At 46.8% G+C, this 18,757-nt stretch overlaps 1 pseudogene; it reads left to right on the forward strand.

The window, feature by feature from the left end:
* Window positions 1-4,417: 4,417 nt before the first annotated feature.
* Window positions 4,418-5,791, forward strand: LOC149354470 (uncharacterized; annotated as a pseudogene).
* Window positions 5,792-18,757: the final 12,966 nt, after the last annotated feature.

The raw sequence follows: 18,757 nt of genomic DNA on the forward strand, positions 1-18,757 counted from the left end.
TGGACTCGCGTGTACCGCGCGTCCCACACTCGACGATCGCCAAAGAGTGCTTGCTTGTAAGTCTATACTGCTGATGCCACGGCGGCACGAAACACACGCCGGCTACTGATGGCAAAGGCAAGCGCATCCGTGCATCGTTCTGTGGAGCAGCGGGCAGCTGCTCCTGTGACGCGCCGAGTGTGTGCCGAACAGCGCTGTACGCAACGTTTCAAAGCGAGCGTGCAATGAAGAGCTACCGATGTTAACGCGATAGGGTTAAGGGTCCCGTTCAGCGGAGAAACCGTCGCAGTTGGCGTCGGCGTGTCGTGGAAATCGGGATTGGTCGACAGAGTCCTGGCATCGCAAACGCATGACCTCGCTCTTGTAATTCGAACATCCCGCAACGATCATACAGTACAGCAGTGAGGATGTCGCTGCACATTACTCGACGTCATTCGTGATGTTATTCTACTGCCATTACGTACGGCCTCTAAGGAAGAAAAGCAACTGCGTTGTGGAGAAAAATGGTCGCGCTTCGATTCGATCGCTGCCCCTCTACTAATGAGGAACGTTCGCTCGACTTCGTTAAAGGAAGGCCGTGTATGTATTTTGGCAAATAATAATAATAATAATAATAATAATAATAATAATAATAATAATAATAATAATAATAATAATAATAATAAAACAAGATAAAGCAAAACGAAATAACGAGAAGTGTCCGTGTCTGCGAAGTGGTATGAAAAAGGAACCTCAGGCAGCTGAAGGGACCCATTAACTCCAACGCGTCATACTTTCAAGGCTTTCGAGCAGGTAAGGTTTGTTACATCCCGCAGCCGGAAAATTTCGTTTCGTTAAATAGACATGGAAGCCGTAAAATTTCTGAAGGAACTTGGAAAAGGGCATCGTGTTTTTGCTTTATAGACTGTTTTCTATTAAGACTTATAATTAGTGTTCAACGTTTTATCCACGACGGCACGGTGCTTGAGCGCGACGTTTGCAACAGTGCAATGGTTTCTATACCCTGCAGTTTTCATGCGCCTTGCGATCGTGGCTGGAAGGGCTAGCCGGTAAATTCATGGCAGCGAAACACGCAGAACAGCGCAACTTTTAAGACAATGTGCAGATAAAGGGCGAAAAAGCACCAACGCGCGGTGGTGTTCGTCTTTTATCTGGTCCTTGTCTCAAAAGTCGCGCTGGTTTCCATTTTTCGCTGCTTTGCATGTGCTTCTCGTTGCAACCGAATTTCTCAAAAAACGCAAGAGTTTGTTTACCTTCCACGCGAATAGAGGCGGGTGGTGCCCCGCGAGTACGTAGCGTCGTTGTGTGCTGCGTTTCTGTCCTGCGCGAAGCGTAAATGCTCGCGAGTGCGCATTGTCGTGTGAGTGTACCGCAACAGACATGTTAAAGAACTAGCAAGGAGCAACGGTGCCGTGCCTAAGGAACGGCGTCACCTCTACTTGTAAAACAGACTTCGAGGCTTCGTTTTGTTGCAAAATATGAAATTCGTCTTACTGTACAAGTACTATGTGCAGAGATGCCGGGAAAAATACGCCGGAAGGCCTAAATGACGGCGTTTTCGTCCCATAAAGACAGATGCATATTGATTAAAGCAGCTTCAGACTGCGCCTACAAAGTCGCCAGCTCTGTGCAATAGAGTAGCACCATCTGCAGGCCGTTTTGTTATTTTTCTTTGTAAGGCAGTATTTTTCCACAGTTGATTTCAGGCCCCGTTCTTATGCGCCGCTACCATTGGTAGCTACCTCCTGTGACGTTCACGCCTGAGAGCTATAATGCCAGCCCCATTAGCGAACGCTAGGCTGACCAGTAATAAAAAGGCTAACGAATAAATTGTAAAAATAACCGTTACAAAATACAGCCCCAGGCTAAAACGAAGGGCGGCCGGTTCGTCTGGCCGAGTAGCGTACGTCACATCAACACTAAACGAACTCCTCTTATGCATCGACTCCACAGGCGTCACGGTTGCGCTCGCCACTGCACAAAGTAGGCAAAATGACATACGCTTTCACCAACTCGAAATCCATTGCTTACTTAAGGTCAGTGCAGTGACATGCGCAATATATTTAGGGGAGAAGATTTCTTATACATTGCTGTTAATAACATTTGCAAGCAATGAATTTCAAAGAGAATATGGAATTCGGTCCGATGTGATGCGCAACACCTGAGACACCTGGCAGGTGACTGTAACACCTTCGAACTGGAGCCACCGCTTTCGCCTGGAGAAAAATGATGTTGCGCAATCATGACACCGGAATGGTGATGGATTTAAAACTGCCACATAGTGGAACAGTTGCGAAGAAGGAATGTAAAGCGGACTATGAAAAGAAAAAGTAATTTTTTGGCTTTTTGATGGTTTATACCGGTTGCCAAGGCAAAGTTCGCATGATTTTCTGCAAAAAAAGAGCCATTCCGCTACCTCAGTAGTTCGAAATATCAGAAGAATTTCATTTGAAAGTGTTTCATGCCTTGCTTTGGCTCAGTGGTAATGGCGCGGGGCTGCTGACCCGAAAGACGTGGGTTTGATCGCGGCCGCGGAGGTTGAATTTCGATGAAGGCGAAAAGCTAGAGGCTCGTGTACGGTGCCATGTCAGTGCACGTTAAAGAACCCCAGGTGGTCGAAATTTGCGGAGCCCTTCACTACAGCGTCTCTCATAGCCTGACTCGCTTTGGGACGTTAAACCCCATACACCAACCAACCAACCTTTTTGTTATTATTTTTCAGTAAACAACTATCAAGAAATTATGATCATTATATATGCTGGGTAACCGTGCGGTGGGCGTCGCGCGTTCATTCTTGGTCGTATTGTGGGAGCTTGGTTCTTCCGATTTAGGGGTCACAACAGCACCACATTGCCGACGAGTTTGGGGGCAGGTTTGGTTTGGTTTACGAGGGCTTAACGTCCAAAGCAACTAAGGCTATGATGGACGCCATAGTGAAGGGCTCCAGAAATTTCGATCACCTGGGGTTCTTCTGCACGCCGCAGAAACTATCGATAGCTTCAATCTCGAACATTGCGGTCGGCAGAAATAAAAGGGATAGGGAAGGGCGATAAGTCATAGGAAGTACAGATTGTAAATGACAAAAAAAAGGATTGTGGAGAGGTAAAAACAAAAACAAAGCTATTTACATCCGATTTACATATTTCTTACAAACATGCAGACTCGAAAGTATAAGCAACTGCACGAGTAAAAGTGCCGTATTACAGATTTACCCGCACGAGTTCACTGACATAAATGTTTATGCGTATGTGAGGAACGGAAAGGCGCAGACGCTTCCTAATGAAAGAGATCAAAGAGGGGCGGAATAGGAGACAGAAACAGGCACCGTAGTGGAGGGCTCCGGAATATTGCGACCACAGTGGATCCGTTAGCGTCCACTGACAACACACAGTATACGCGGGCGTGATTTGCGTGGCATCCGCCGAAATGCGGCCGGGATTCAGTCCTGCGACCTCGTGTACATCAGCAGAACGATATCACCACTGAACGGCTAACGCCTATAGGAGACTCACGCTGTCCTTGCTCTTGGCCCTACGCTGCGACCCCTTCTGGGCGCCCCCTCTGCCAGTGGCGTTGGTTCCGCACCGGGACCGTCGGACAGAAGGGGCGCAATCGGCCCGAGCCGAGGACGCGTCTGCCGCCGACTGCGCCGTTGCTCTCTTGCTGCTGCCGCCTGTGCGCTCTGGAAGCCATCGGGCAGAAGAATACTGTCAGCGAGGAATGCACGACTCCGGTGCACTCGGAGCCACACATCGGTAAACCGGAGCTGTGTGCACCACTAAGTCCTCACGACGAACGGTACAGTTCGTGGGGTCATCGCCTACAGCTGTAGCCGATGCCTTTGTGCAGTTTTGTTTGTTTATTTATTAATGCGAGATATATGTCGCAGTGCCACAAAAGCCGGCGTCCGCCATCTGTGGCACGAAATTCGGAGGATGTCACAACACATCTAAGTGAACATGCATAGTCATGAATGATGAAACGTAACGTACTATGACCTATGAAAGTCCTGACTCAGTCATTCTGCTACGTATCATGACTCAGCACTTTACGAGTAACATTCAGTAAGGTGTACAGAGTTTGTACATAGTATGCGTAGTGATGACGCATAGTCATGACGCATCACTCACCACTTTACTTCTGCAATGTAGCATGACTCAATACTTCACAAGTAACGTAATGTGAGGTGCATAAAGTCAGTACAAACATTACGCTTAGTTATGCCTTGTAGTCACAGTCATGACTGATGATTCAGTCATTCTGCAAGGTAGCATGACTCAACACTTTACAATAAACCTACCGTAAGGTATATAGAGTTTTCACAAAGTATGCATAGTCATGGCTCATAGTCTTTCTGCAACGTGGTGGGCTCGGCAGCTGTGCCACTGCGCGGACGAGTAACCCTCTTGTCTTCGCCATGCAGGTGCTCCTTCCTGTGTTCACACATGTGCTGTTGCCTGTTCTGGCTGCTGCCTGCGTCGACGTGCGGCCACGTTATCGTCATCACTACGGCAGTCATGAAGCTGATAACAATTCCATAACAGCGGCTGACGTCACGTTTACCTAGATTTCGCCACCACTTGGCTCTGGGACCATCTGTTCGTCGTGGGAAATGCAATCGCCGCAGACATCATGTTTTTCGCCACCTATAAAAGATCGCCCGTGGACCGCGGCGTCTTGTGGGCTCGGCAGCTGTGCCACTGCGCGGACGAGTAACCCTCTTGTCTTCGCCATGCAGGTTAGAAAATCATACTCTCTTTTTGCAAAGAAATCGAGCAACTACTTCTTAATTCAGCTGCCGAGCCCGCAGTGCTGTACTTGTATTGTCGTTGAATGCTTTGCTGTTGTCCATTCGCTGCTTATGCAATCCGGTGACATAGAAACTAACCCTGGTCCTGACACTGCCGCCATACTTGCAGAACTACAGAAACTAACATCGGGCCAAAGCACGTTAATAAGCGAAGTAAAAGACCTCAGCAGCAGGTTAGTAGCGACAGACAAATCGATCACCGAATTAAGTAAGCGCATTACCGAGTTAGAAACCCACTATCAGGACCTCGCATCACTTAAAACAGAACTTGAATCTATTACGACTGATGCCGCCACGTCGGCGAGCCAAATCAGTAACCTCGAATCCAGAGTAGACGATGCCGAAAACCGGTCGCGCCGCAACAACCTGCTATTTTATGGCTTCCCTGATACTAGCTCAAAGGAAACGTCCTCTGAGTCTGAAGAACTGGTCACCCGCCTTTGCAGTGAAAATTTGGATATCACCATAGACCCAAAAGAAATAGAAAGAGCACATCGTCTTGACCGTCACTGAAGTGAACGATGTCGACCCATTATCGTTAAATTCACTTTCCATAAGACAAAAGAATCCATCCTAAAAAACTCCCGGAAACTAAAAGACACCGACTACAGCATAGGAGAAGACTTTTCACATTCTGTCCGTAAGGCACGCAAACACCTACTACGTTTCGCGAAAGAAACATCTGATAAGTACGCACTGCGCTTTAAAACACTGTACATAGGCCCGAAGCAGTATATATTCGACGACTTGACGGAAACGGTAAAAGAAGTGCCATAGCAATCACACTCTACTCGCTCTAAAGCAACTCCCCGACAGCACACCCCCCGAACTAATCTTACCTTATCTGCGGTATTTACTAACATACGAAGCTTTTTACCGAAACGGGAAATCGTATCTAGTCTTGTCTTATCAACCAACAGCACCCTTCTCATTCTTACAGAAACGTGGCTAACAGACAATATCAGTGATACCGAAATTTTAGCCGCGCTGCCCAACTTTAAAGTTTACCGTAAAGACCGGGAGAGAGCCCGTGGCGGTGGCGTACTCATAGCCGTACATCAGCAGTTTTCAGCATCCTTAATCAATGTAGATTCTAACTTAGAACTGCTATGGCTGCTCTGCCACGCTGCCCCCCGAACTGTGCTGATATGAGTCTGTTACAGTCCACCGCAAAATGATCCGGACTTTTCCTACAAACTAAACAAAGTGTTGAGTGAACTGACATCATCGTATCCTAATGCAGATATTGTTCTTTTTGGTGATTTCGATTGTCCCACCATTGACCGGCGTAACCTCACCTCCATGGCAAATTCTTCAGATGCAAAAAATTTTGTCGATGTCTGTCTTAACTTCAACCTTACTCAGCTAATATTAGAGCCAACGCGCATTGCGCAGAATTCCGCCAACACTCTAGATCTGATATTATCCAACAGCTCAGATAGCGCAATAAGTATTACATACCTAAGGGAAATAAGTGATCATAAAGTCATTCATGCTACCTTCAGTTTTACACCCATGCTTCGTCAAGTTTCCAGGAAAACAATTCGTCTTTATGAAAGAGGTGATTTTCAAGCAATAAATGAAGAACTAACTGCTTTTTTTCCAACTTATGAAACCGATTTCCACACAGAGTCTCTTCACGAAAACTGGACAATTTTCAGGGCCAAAGTTCACGAACTAACAAACAAGTACATTCCGGTGGCTAGTTTCCGTGCTAACCAGCAAAAACCGTGGTTTACTACGGCCCTGAAACGCCTGGAAAACAAGAAAAAGCGTCACTATCGGGCAGCAAAGCGGAACCCAAGCCAAGCATCATGGGAAAAGTACTACACTGCCGAAGGGTATTACCTTGCTGCTATCCGCAACGCAAAACACACCTTTTTCCACTCTGACTTGCCAAATATGCTAATACACAACTCTAAAAAATTCTGGCACGTAGTAAACCCGCAGGATACACGTACAATCGTTCTTACTAACGATACGGGTCAAACCATCAGCGATTGTGAATGTGCTGACATTTTCAATAGAGCCGTTTCAACTGTTTTTGCGAAAGAGTGTGATTTACCTGCTAACGCCTTCATAAGTTCCTTCACAGCGTCAACCATGGATCCAGTTTCTTTCTTCGCAGATGGTATATCATCTCGTATCGAAAATATCAAGCTAACATCATCAGCCGGGATCGATGAAATTAACTCGAAATTTCTGAAAAATACTAAGCACATTTCCGCGGCCTACTTATCACTATTGTACTCTCAGTCTCTCTCTTCAAGTAACATACCGGATGACTGGAAAGTGGGAAAAGTCGTCCCAATCTTCAAGTCTGGTAACAAAAACTCGCCCTTAAATTATCGACCCATTTCCCTAAGAAGTATTCCCTGCAAAATCATGGAGCATGTAATTTATTCTCAAGTCATGAACTTTCTCGATTCCAACAATTTCTTTCATTCATCACAGCATGGCTTCCGTAAAAACCTTTCCTGTGAGACACAACTGGCTACATTTGTTCATGACTTACATGCTAACCTTGATTGCAACCAACAGATTGATGCTATTTTTTTAGATTACGCAAAAGCCTTTGACAAAGTACCACACCAGAGATTACTACTTAAGCTCTCTTACCTAAATATTCACCCTAGCATTCTAAACTGGATTAAGGAATTTTTAACAAATCGAACCCAATTTGTCATAGTTAATAACGAATTTTCTGATTACATTCCAGTAACCCCAAGGATCAGTGCTCGGACCGTTATTATTCTTAATATACATTAATGACTTGCCCTTTCACGTATCATGTCACATTCGTATGTTCGCAGATGATTGCGTCATTTATCGTACCATTAATAACTCTTCCGACCATGAAGCCCTCCAGACTGACCTAACTAACGTTCAGAAATGGAGCGACCTGTGGATGATGACACTTAACCCTCAGAAATGCAAGATTGTATCCTTCACTCGTCGCACTAAACCATTTATTTTTTCGTACAATATAGCTCAAATCCCAATAGAAGCAGTTAACTCATTTAAGTACTTAGGAGTCACGCTATCTTATGATTTATCTTGGCGCACACATATTTCTAATGTAATATCATCCGCGAATAAAACACTAGGCTTTTTGAAACGCCACTTACGTCACGCTCCCCAACAAGTTAAACTCCTGGCTTACCAATCGCTAATCAGACCGAAACTAGAATATGCATCCCTTATATGGAATCCACATCAAATATACCTCACCCAGCGCTATCGTCGCAGCATACTCGAGCACTTGGCCAACCCTGAGCAGCTATATCGCCGTCCACATAGCGCACTCCGGTGAGTGGAGGCAGTGCTCCTTCGCCGAGCCCAGACCGGCCAGCTTCTATCACCAGCGAAGTTGCACCTCATAAACCCGCGCTCATACCCGACTCCTCAGTGCCCGACGTGCCCTGCCAGAGGCACGGCCCAACATCTTCTGTGGAGTTGCCCTACCTTTGACGCAGTACAGGAGAGAGCACTCAAGTCCCTGGGCGGGCTTCAACCTGGAACCCTGCAGGAATGGGTCGATCCGCCATCGCACATCGGGCCATCAGATGCACTCCGGCTCTGGCGAACTTTTCATTCCTACTTCAAGGAAGATGAAGGGCCAGGCCATCACTTCGCGGAGCCGACCTCGGGACGACATTACCTCGAGGAAGAAGCGGTCACCGGTCCCCCACCCGCACTCCGACCTTCACCCCCACCCCCATCCTCACCCCCACCCTTAACCACTCCCCCACCCCAACCTCCATGAAGCACCTTAGTTCTGCCGCAAGGTATCGGCCTACTAAATGCAGAAATAAAGACGTTTAAAAAAATATACCTCATAAATGCCCTCGAATCCGTCCAGAACCGTGCCACTAGATTCATCCACAATACCTACTCATACCAAGTCAGCGTGTCGTCTTTAAAAGCAGAATCCGCCTTATCAGCCCTTGTTATTCGTCGCCGCATGGCCAGCCTAAACCTGTTTCATAAGTTCTTTTACAGCTCTCATGGTAACGCAGGCTATATCACATCACCAGCTCGCATATCGCATCGCACTGTCCATATTCTTCAAGTTGCCCGGCCTCGGACCCATACGACCACGTTCGCTGCCTCCTTCTTCCCCCGAGCACCATTAGATTGGAACGGCCTTTCCAACGGCATCGCCACTATCACCTGCCCAACCAACTTTTCCAAAGCACTAACAGATCATATTGTATGTTGAACCCACATGGCAACCATTGTACTTATTTTTCTGTATAATCCACCCCTTATGTAATACCCCGACGGGGGTCTTTAAGGTAATAAACTGAACTGAACTGAACTGAGCCTACTTCAGCAATTTAACGCTTTCGCATTTTCACACCTAAGCAGTCTGAAGTGTCTGTACCGAATTTTTATATTAACCTCAAGGAAGTAATGATCTCTTTTGAGGAACAAATGGTTGTGGCAACGCACATAGTCCCCGGAGTACAAACCCTTGTAGCACGCCTTTGTTTTTTTTTCTAGGGTTAGTTGTGCGCACAGGTGAGGTGAGGTGCTGTGCAATGGCGTACTCGCGTAGAGCGAACCGGTTTCAGTAACCTCTCGAGCCTCTCTATAATTTTAGCCGTTTCCGCAGTCACCCCTGCTTCAGCCCTAGGCGAATGCGACTGACACCTGCTACCCCGTCAATGCATTTAGAAAGGCTCAACGGACCTAGCTAAACTGGAGGGATTAAACGGCGACCAGGGGCGGTAAAGGAGCAATCGATAAATATGGCTCCACTGTCATTTCGAACATACATGGAGCGGTGTTTTTAAGAGTGTTAGCTCTTACTACTTACGTCCATCAAGGACGCGTCGGTCTGCAATGAAGGTCAAATTCACCTGAACAGTAACAACGTGACCACATTATATCACACAGCAACAGGGGGCGCGTACCGCCTCCATTCATGCCTATACTTAGCATTCGTTACATACGAGGGGGTACCCAAAAGAAACCGGACTAAATGTTTTCGTCGGCAAAGCTTCTGTGGTACCGCGTTTTGCCACTAGGAGCGCATAGAACGAACATTCCAGAGTCAGTAAGCCGATTGCCGTCGTTGAAGGAGGTCAGACTAGTTTAGGCAGAGTTTTAGAGTGACGACTGTTTTGTGTGAATGTCGTTTTTGCAATGGCTGATTTTCGTGAACAGCGTGCGCCGGTGAAATTCTGATTTTTGCTCGGAAAAAGTTGAATGGAAACTCTTGAAATATTAAGAAAGACGTACAAGGACGATGCTATGGGGACAACTCAAGTGTTCCTGAATCTAATCCTTAATCAAAGCAACAATCATGCCAATGGAAAACTTCAAATTCACCTTGCCTCAAGAAAGCTCGTCAGGTGAAACCAAACCTCAAAATAATGCTGATTTGTTTTTTCGACGTGAGAGGAGTCGTCCATGGAGAATTTGTTCCGCAGGGTCAGACAGTTAGCCATACTTTCTACTTGGATGTTTTGAAAAGATTGGGAAACAGTGTGCGGTGGAAGCGGCCAGATTTGTGGCGGTCGGGTGACTGGTTTTTCCATCATGGGAATGCCCCTGCTCACACAGCCCTGTCTCTACGACACTTTTGGACCAAAAATGGCATGACCCCTATCCTCAACCCTCATATTCTCCCGACCTTGCCCCGTGCTACTTTCTTTGTTTCCCAGAATGAAAAAATAGGTGAATGGAAAGCGTTTCGCTGATGTTGCTGAGGTGAAGAAAAAAACGACGGAGGCACTGTCAAGCATGACAAAAGATGAATTTAAACAATGTTTTGAAAAATGGAATGAAAGATTCGACAAGCGTATCATTGCAAGTGGGGAATACTTTGAAGGAGATTGAAGGTCTGTGCTTAAAATGTGAACAAATAAGTTCAAACAAAAATAAGTCCGGTTTCTTTTGGGTACCCCCTCGTATATGCCAGTATGGCGGCCACCCCCCCCCCCCCCCCCCCCTGGACTACCATTCGCATAAATTTTGAAAGCCACCCGTTTGACGCAGAATGTACCAAGTGGTGTCAAATGACTTGGCATGTCCTGATGGCAAAATGACTAATGTAGATGAAGCCCAAAATATGTGCGGGATTCGCAACGACGATCTCTCAGTCCCCAAACCATGCATTCTGAGGACCGCCAGACGTCCATTACGGCCGAACCATTTGTCGCAGGGGATTCCGGATGGTCTCAAACGATTCGTCTTGTTGTGATGTACACGTTTATGGAATTCATCAACTATATAACGAGGAAATATACCGGACATAGCGATGGTGGCTGTAAACAGCGTCCTGCAACGCTGCCAGGGAGTCCACAGAACGCCATCGCCCGTTCGGCTCTACGCCTTGCTCGTCGGTAAATTGGATTTTGAGGAAAGGAAACGTATCCGGTGGACACCTGAACCTCGCCGTAAGGGAAGGGAGGAAGATGAGAGTGAACGAAGACGCTGTATTTACTAGACGCGCCTTTGTTCATTCCAAACCACGGAGCTGGCATAGCGAAGTGGTTAGCGTGCACGTCTGGCACTCCAGCTGACCCTGGTTCGATTCCCAAACTCGACCGATTTCCTACTTGGTTTTATTCATTTGTTTAACTTGGAGCATCACTATACCATCCTTTAATTGGTTGCATGGTTACTAGCCAAAGTACAATTGGCCCCGTTCGAAATTCGCGCACTGTGACGTCAAGACCATTTCGACCAATTGAAAAGCGTGACATTTCCGTCGACAACTCCTGCTTTACAACGATGAGGCTGCCGCCTTGAAATAATTCTGCAGCTGGTTGCAGGCAAGCAGACTAAAGCAACGCCAATGCATTGAAGAGGCGAGTCTGACATAACCAAAAAATTTAAAACCCAATTGCATGCCCAACAACATTTCACAAAATATACCCCGTTGCTAAATGCAGTGAAATGACGAATCTTTAAAGGACCTTGAAAGTACTCTGACCCGTTGATATTATTAAATTTCCTCATTTTTAGTAAAAAGCATTATCTTTTGACCTTTATAATTAGAATAGTTGTTGATTACTGCGGTAGGTTTTTCTGCCTGCTTCATCCTTATTGTTCGGAAAAAATAAATTAGCTTTCCACTTTGCTTTCTTGTACTCCTTCTTCATAGATTCGGCTTAGGTCACAGTATCAAAACATTTCGCGACTCCTGGATTATTTTGAAGCAGAGGTTATAGGCTGATTCGCTGTCTTCTAGCTGAGACTATTCGCGGCATCAAGATTTGCGAAACTTGTCCGCATGCGATTTTTGCCTATCCTATTTTCCCTATCAAGTCGCCGACGCACTTCAGCCGCCGACCTGCCACATGGCACTGCTTAGTAAAACGCTTTGCCATTTCCAGTGCGGTTGCTGCAGTTTGGCGCGCCGCACCCAGTCATAGCTGACGACTGCGTCCGTCACTCCCACTGGAGAACACCAAACCTGACGCCACAGGTGTGCATGAAAAAGGTATGAAATGTAGCCTACAGCGCGGGCTCACATGAGGCGTCGAGCTGACAAGGGTTCACTCGGCACTGCGCCTGTGAAGTCCGCTTCTCCGCGGAGTGTTTAACACTTCACGTCACGAAAATCGTGTGAGCGCGTCTCGGCGAATGGCGTTCGGAGCGGCGAGGAAAAAGAGACGCTCAACTCTGCTCCCTGCGGGAGCCTATACAGGAACACTGCTAAGAAAGGATGTTTCCGGAGAGGTAACATTCGAGGATATCTGGATTTGGTCTTCTCGACGTTTGCTGAGCACACCGTTGTAAACACTTGAAGCTCGCGTAGCTAACGATCTTAAGTAGGAAACTGAGGCTTGCGCAGACAAAAGCAACGCCGCTAGGCTTGTTGCTTTTGATGGCCTTCTCGCGTAAATAAATACATCGAGCTGCGTAAAACGTCACTTCTGAATCCGAAAAACTAGGCGGTGTCCTATCCCGCGCTTACATGCCAGTCACCATTTTTCCGCGAAAAGTATTTCCAACACGCTTAGGTTTCTCTTCTTAAATTATATCGATTGTGTGCGTAAAGCTGATTACTATAGCAGAAGTTAGAAACAAATTGGAAGACGAAACGATTTCATGAGACGGCTTGTACCTGACGCTTTTTCGTGAAAATTAGGTAACGAGCATACAGACATGACTAAACTCAAAACATTCCCCGCTGAGATTTCAAGAGCAGTGAAGCTGATTTACTGCGTTTGTTTCGTTCTTTTGCTGTCTAAATGTCCGCAAGGCTGATTTCACATCACAGATCGCTGAGAAGAGCGTGAGAGACGGTAGATGGTGGTTTCGTCTCGGAGCATCATAAAGCATGAAGTGGCAGCTCAGGAGACACATTCAGATTGAGAAGTTAAACATCCAGTGTCAAAATCCAACCTAAGAACCGAGAAAATGATGCCGGTACACTACTTACTGGATAATGTAGAGGAGGGGTCAGGGTACAGTCTATCGCAGTGCGATGCCGCTTTAGAAAATAGTGTGACTCTGAATATCTCTGTTTTGTCCCTAGCTTCTTTGAAATGCATTGTCCGTTCTGGAGAAAAAAAATGCTTTGGCGGCCAGTAGTGTTGCGCACGCGTGCTTTCAGTCCCATGCAAAAAAATTGGAGGGGACACTTAAGCTCCGTTTTAACGGTATAACGCGATAGCGTAATGGGTTAATTCTTATATGTACACAAGGTGAATCTCTACTTTACATTCATAGATCCGTGGGAGTCCTCGTACCCCTCCTACTGCAGTGGTGCAGCGGTTCAGCGATGCACCACTTCCCTGCGATGGCAGGTGGTGCTCCCAGCGGTGGGCCTTGTGCGGTCCACGTTGCTCTTCCGGAGCGACCAATCATTAATTTAACTTCCATCTGCAACGGCGGGCAGTGTGCTCACTATCCTGTGGGCGGGTTGTGATGACGCGGCAAGGTGACGTATCCTAGGTAGCCCACCTACCTCCTATGTTTCTCTGGCCGCCACATGACGGTGTCATGCTGAGTAAAGGGGCCTATAACGCTATCACGTTAAACCACAGCAATATTGGCCGCCCCCTTTCAGCGAGAGAATTTCTTTCTTTGAAAGCACCAATCCTTACTTAACTGAACACTATAGCGCATCCCCCACTAACCTCGTTTATGATCCCCGCTCCACTTTCCCATCCTAAAGCGCGTGCCCAGATTGCCCCGTAGACTTGTACCCTCCCTCATAATCCTTATCCATTATCATAAAAGGATAAGTGCTGGGGTGGCCCTTATCCCTTCGTTAACGTGTCGACTCTCAAAAAGACGCATACAGAACATGTCCGAAATGTTCCACGCCAGCCTTTGAAATGGACGTCCGGCCCCAGCTATGGACGTGTCCAGGAACAAGAGCCTCAATGACAACAATGCTTAATGAATTTTGGCATGCGATGTCCTCTCCATGCGGCTACAGGACAATGATAAGAGCAGGAGCCTGCCCAGATTCCTGCATGAGGATAGCCTTGATGATGTAGACCGTCCCAGCAATGCCACATGGCAAGTCCTCGAACTGAAAAGAGAGCATCGCATTAGCCATTCTCTTTGAAGCGACAGCTTCACTCTGCTAGGTAAAGCCGGTTAACGCCGTGTGTGCAGCATGAGCTTCGGGAGCGCTGCCCACCGGATAGTGAGCAAAGTGGCCACCGTGGCAGGTGGCAGTTCAATTAATTATTGGTCGCTAGGAAAGAACAACCTGGGTCGCAAAAGCCCCACGGTTGCAGCACCTGCCATCGCAGAGCAGTGGCGCATCGCTTAAGCACTGCACCACTGCACCAGGACGGGGATGAGGACTCCCAGGGATCTGTTAATGTAAAGTGAGAATGATCAGTTCCGTATATAAGGGCATTAGCCCATTAACGCTATCGTGTCATACCCTTAAGGTAGGGATTAGGTGTCCGAATTTAAACCAATCATGTTGAAGGACTAAATAGACAGCAAATTTTTGCCTTTCTTTTCTTCTTTCAAACAATGCGTTAGACATTAGTATACATGGATCACTCCGCGGTGTTCGCCTATGACCTTTAATCAATGTCTAATTGACTTTCTTCTCTCATGCTGTTTCGATGTCGGATACATTAACCGAACGTTGGTTGTGATGTATAGTTGAACTTTAGGTCACGTGAGGCAAAAAAAAGGGCCATATAATTGCTGGTACGCCATTTGTTGTTATCCTAGCTCTTGAGTCTGGTTTAAGTGCTGTAATTAGTTAAAACTGGGTATCAGTGTTTATATTGCAGTTCTTCCGTGCCTCAGGTGACCTAAACGTCAACTGTACATCACAGCCATGGTTCTGTTGATGAAATGGAAACAGCGTGAAAGAAGAAATACAATTACAAATTATTTAGTGGTCGTAAGCGAATACCACGTGGTAATCCGTGTCTTCTAATGTAGAGCGCTTCACTTTGAAGAAGAAAGCATGTAATAAAATTAGCCGTCTATAATCCTCCAAAAGCACCACAACTGATAGCGCTCATATGCCACGTTTGACCTAACCAAGCTAAATCGTCTGCCAATTTCTTTTTTTTTTCTCAAAAAATGGTTAATGCATGCATTGTACTCGTGAGACCCAAAAGTTGCCCCTAAATCCGCCCCAGGCAGTTGTGACCTTCGTTTGGTCGAGAACGTACCTCGATGCATCAGCATAGAAAGGCATAGCAGGACGGATAAAATATTAGTATATTCTCATTAACACACTCGAAATAAATTTAATAGGAATTACAATTGTTCCGTGTTGCACCCGCATTAATTTTTGCTTGAACGATCACGGGAGGAAAAATAATCGCCAGGCACGCAAAAAAGTTAGCTTCGGTTTAACAACTGCTGAATGTAGTTAAATAGCGAAAGCTATGGCGTATTGGGCAACAATACGCGGCTTGGCGTCTATAACGTCAAGTGCGTTCTGGACACGGGATAGGCAGCGCGCCCACCCTGCCAACCTGGCTGGTGGCAGTGAATGGTTGATGGCGAGAGTTTGCTCACCCAATGAACGCTGCGGCCTACTGCTGCATTGCTGCATTGCTGCTTGTCTGCCACAGCGCTAAGGCATTCAGCCCGCATCTCTTTCTCACCACCCCACCCCACAATGTGCGATTGACGCGTTCACTGACCTAGGGAGCCAGTCATCCGCACTTCCTTTCCTTAAATTCATCAGAGTCTAAAACGTTGTCAACGCCCACGCCAATGAACACATTGAACGCCGACGGCCTATGACGTCAGTGCTGCGTTTCTGACATAACGGTGGTCAATGCCAACGCATGAAGCTCACATCTGTCACTACCGCCACGTAGCTTAAAGCTCGACTGAGATGTCTACTGTCCCAGAGGGCCAGTTATGCGCCTTTCCTTTGCGTTCGAAGGTCCCGCTCTTCATCGGTTTCGTCGCTTAAAGTGCGACTAAGGTGTCCACTGTCACAGGGGGCCAGTTATACGCCTTTCCTTTGCTTTGCTTTATCTGAAGGTCAAATTAAAGTGAAATCTCCACACACGGTGACCTTGGCTTTAGCTAGCGTAGTGAACCTTTCGCTTCAGAAACTTGATTCATTAACTGATTGGAGTCGAACTTGGTGAGTTCTTTCTTCGCAGGTCATGCGGTCCTACCTGGCAATCCACTTACCAGATCCATACTGGGCGGCAGCCTGCGAGTCGGCGTCGCTTCCCACGCCGCGAACAGCTTCGAGCGAAGGCGATGGCCTGCAGACCGCCGACGGCCGAGCCGGTGCCACGCGTCCTACGGCGTCGACACCAGCCAGATTCTGCGCCAGCGTCGACTCGCGACGCTCGCTGGACTGCGGCGAAGCCTCGAGTGGCTTGCCCTGCTCGGTTGCTCCAGGAAAGGTTTCCGGTGGCTTCGTCATGGTCATTTCACCGCTCTTGCATGGTGGTCTCGTGGACCTTCTGCGCTTGTCATCTCGTTGTTGTTGTTGTAGCCTTTGACAGAATGGCACATACCCACACTGGGCAGGGAAAGGATGAAAATAATATATATATATATATAAATATATATATATATATATATATATATATATATATATATATATATATATATATATATGACAGAAGCCAACAGCCACAGAAACCAAGGGGCACAGAAGATTTTTTTTAAATTAATTTTATTTATTTGGATCAATTTAGAATATTACTAAATATGTTATCGCTTAAAGACAATTGATTAAAAAAGCAGAAGAAAAAACAACCACATGCCGCCGGTGGGATCCGAAACCACGACCTCCGAATTACGCGTCCGGTGCTCTACCTCTGAGCTACGGCGACGGCTGTCAATTCTTCTGCTTTCGGGGGTATTTATGTTTACAAGTAACCTAAACTTGAGAGCGTTCATCAGCGCCACCCACGTTCATAAGCGGCGGACGTAGAACGTCCTGAGTTACCGCAGGTGTGACGTAGAACGTCATCGAACGGAGAGGGTGGAAGCTGCGTGAGAACCCTCTTATGCTTCCTATGGCGTCAAGGCTGCCAGAATCGAGGCCCTCGCTAAGCAATTAAGCAAACAAGGGAAGGGTAATGAGGGGCTCGTTATAAATATGACAGAAGCCAACAGCCACAGACACCAATGGGCACAGGGGATATTTAATTGATTTATTTATTTTGTGGTGTTGATCAATTTAGAATATTACTGAATATGTTATCGCTTAAAGACAATTGATTAGAAAAGCAGAAGAAAAAACAACCACATGCCGCCGGTGGGATCCGAACCCACGACCTCCGAATTACGCGTCCTGTGCTCTACCTCTGAGCTACGGCGACGGCTGTCCATTCTTCTGCTTTCGGGGGTATTTATGTTTACAAGTAACCTAAACTTGAGAGTGTTCATCAGCGCCACCCACGTTCATAAGCGGCGGACGTAGAACGTCCTGAGTTACCGCAGGTGTGACGTAGAACGTCATCGAACGGAGAGGGTGGAAGCTGCGTGAGAACCCTCTTATGCTTCCTATGGCGTCAAGGCTGCCAGAATCGAGGCCCTCGCTAAGCAATTAAGCAAACAAGGGAAGGGTTATGAGGGGCTCGTTATAAATATGACAGAAGCCAACAGCCACAGAAACCAAGGGGCACAGAAGATTTTTTTTAATTAATTTTATTTATTTTGTGGTGTTGATCAATTTAAATATTACTGAATATGTTATCGCTTAAAGACAATTGATTAGAAAAGCAGAAGAAAAAACAACCACATGCCGCCGGTGGGATCCGAACCCACGACCTCCGAATTACGCGTCCGGTGCTCTACCTCTGAGCTACGGCGACGGCTGTCAATTCTTCTGCTTTCGGGGGTATTTATGTTTACAAGTAACCTAAACTTGAGAGGGTTCATCAGCGCCACCCACGTTCATAAGCGGCGGACGTAGAACGTCCTGAGTTACCGCAGGTGTGACGTAGAACGTCATCGAACGGAGAGGGTGGAAGCTGCGTGAGAACCCTCTTATGCTTCCTATGGCGTCAAGGCTGCCAGAATCGAGGCCCTCGCTAAGCAATTAAGCAAACAAGGGAAGGGTAATGAGGGGCTCGTTATAAATATGACAGAAGCCAACAGCCACAGAAACCAAGGGGCACAGAAGATTTTTTTTTGATTAATTTTATTTATTTTGTGGGGTTGATCAATTTAGAATATTACTGAATATGTTATCGCTTAAAGACAATTGATTAGAAAAGCAGAAGAAAAAACAACCACATGCCGCCGGTGGGATCCGAACCCACGACCTCCGAATTACGCGTCCTGTGCTCTACCTCTGAGCTACGGCGACGGCTGTCCATTCTTCTGCTTTCGGGGGTATTTATGTTTACAAGTAACCTAAACTTGAGAGTGTTCATCAGCGCCACCCACGTTCATAAGCGGCGGACGTAGAACGTCCTGAGTTACCGCAGGTGTGACGTAGAACGTCATCGAACGGAGAGGGTGGAAGCTGCGTGAGAACCCTCTTATGCTTCCTATGGCGTCAAGGCTGCC

Source organism: Amblyomma mixtum, chromosome 3 (genome assembly GCF_055824585.1).
Source record: "Amblyomma mixtum isolate Tamu chromosome 3, ASM5582458v1, whole genome shotgun sequence".
NCBI classification, from domain to species: domain Eukaryota; kingdom Metazoa; phylum Arthropoda; class Arachnida; order Ixodida; family Ixodidae; genus Amblyomma; species Amblyomma mixtum.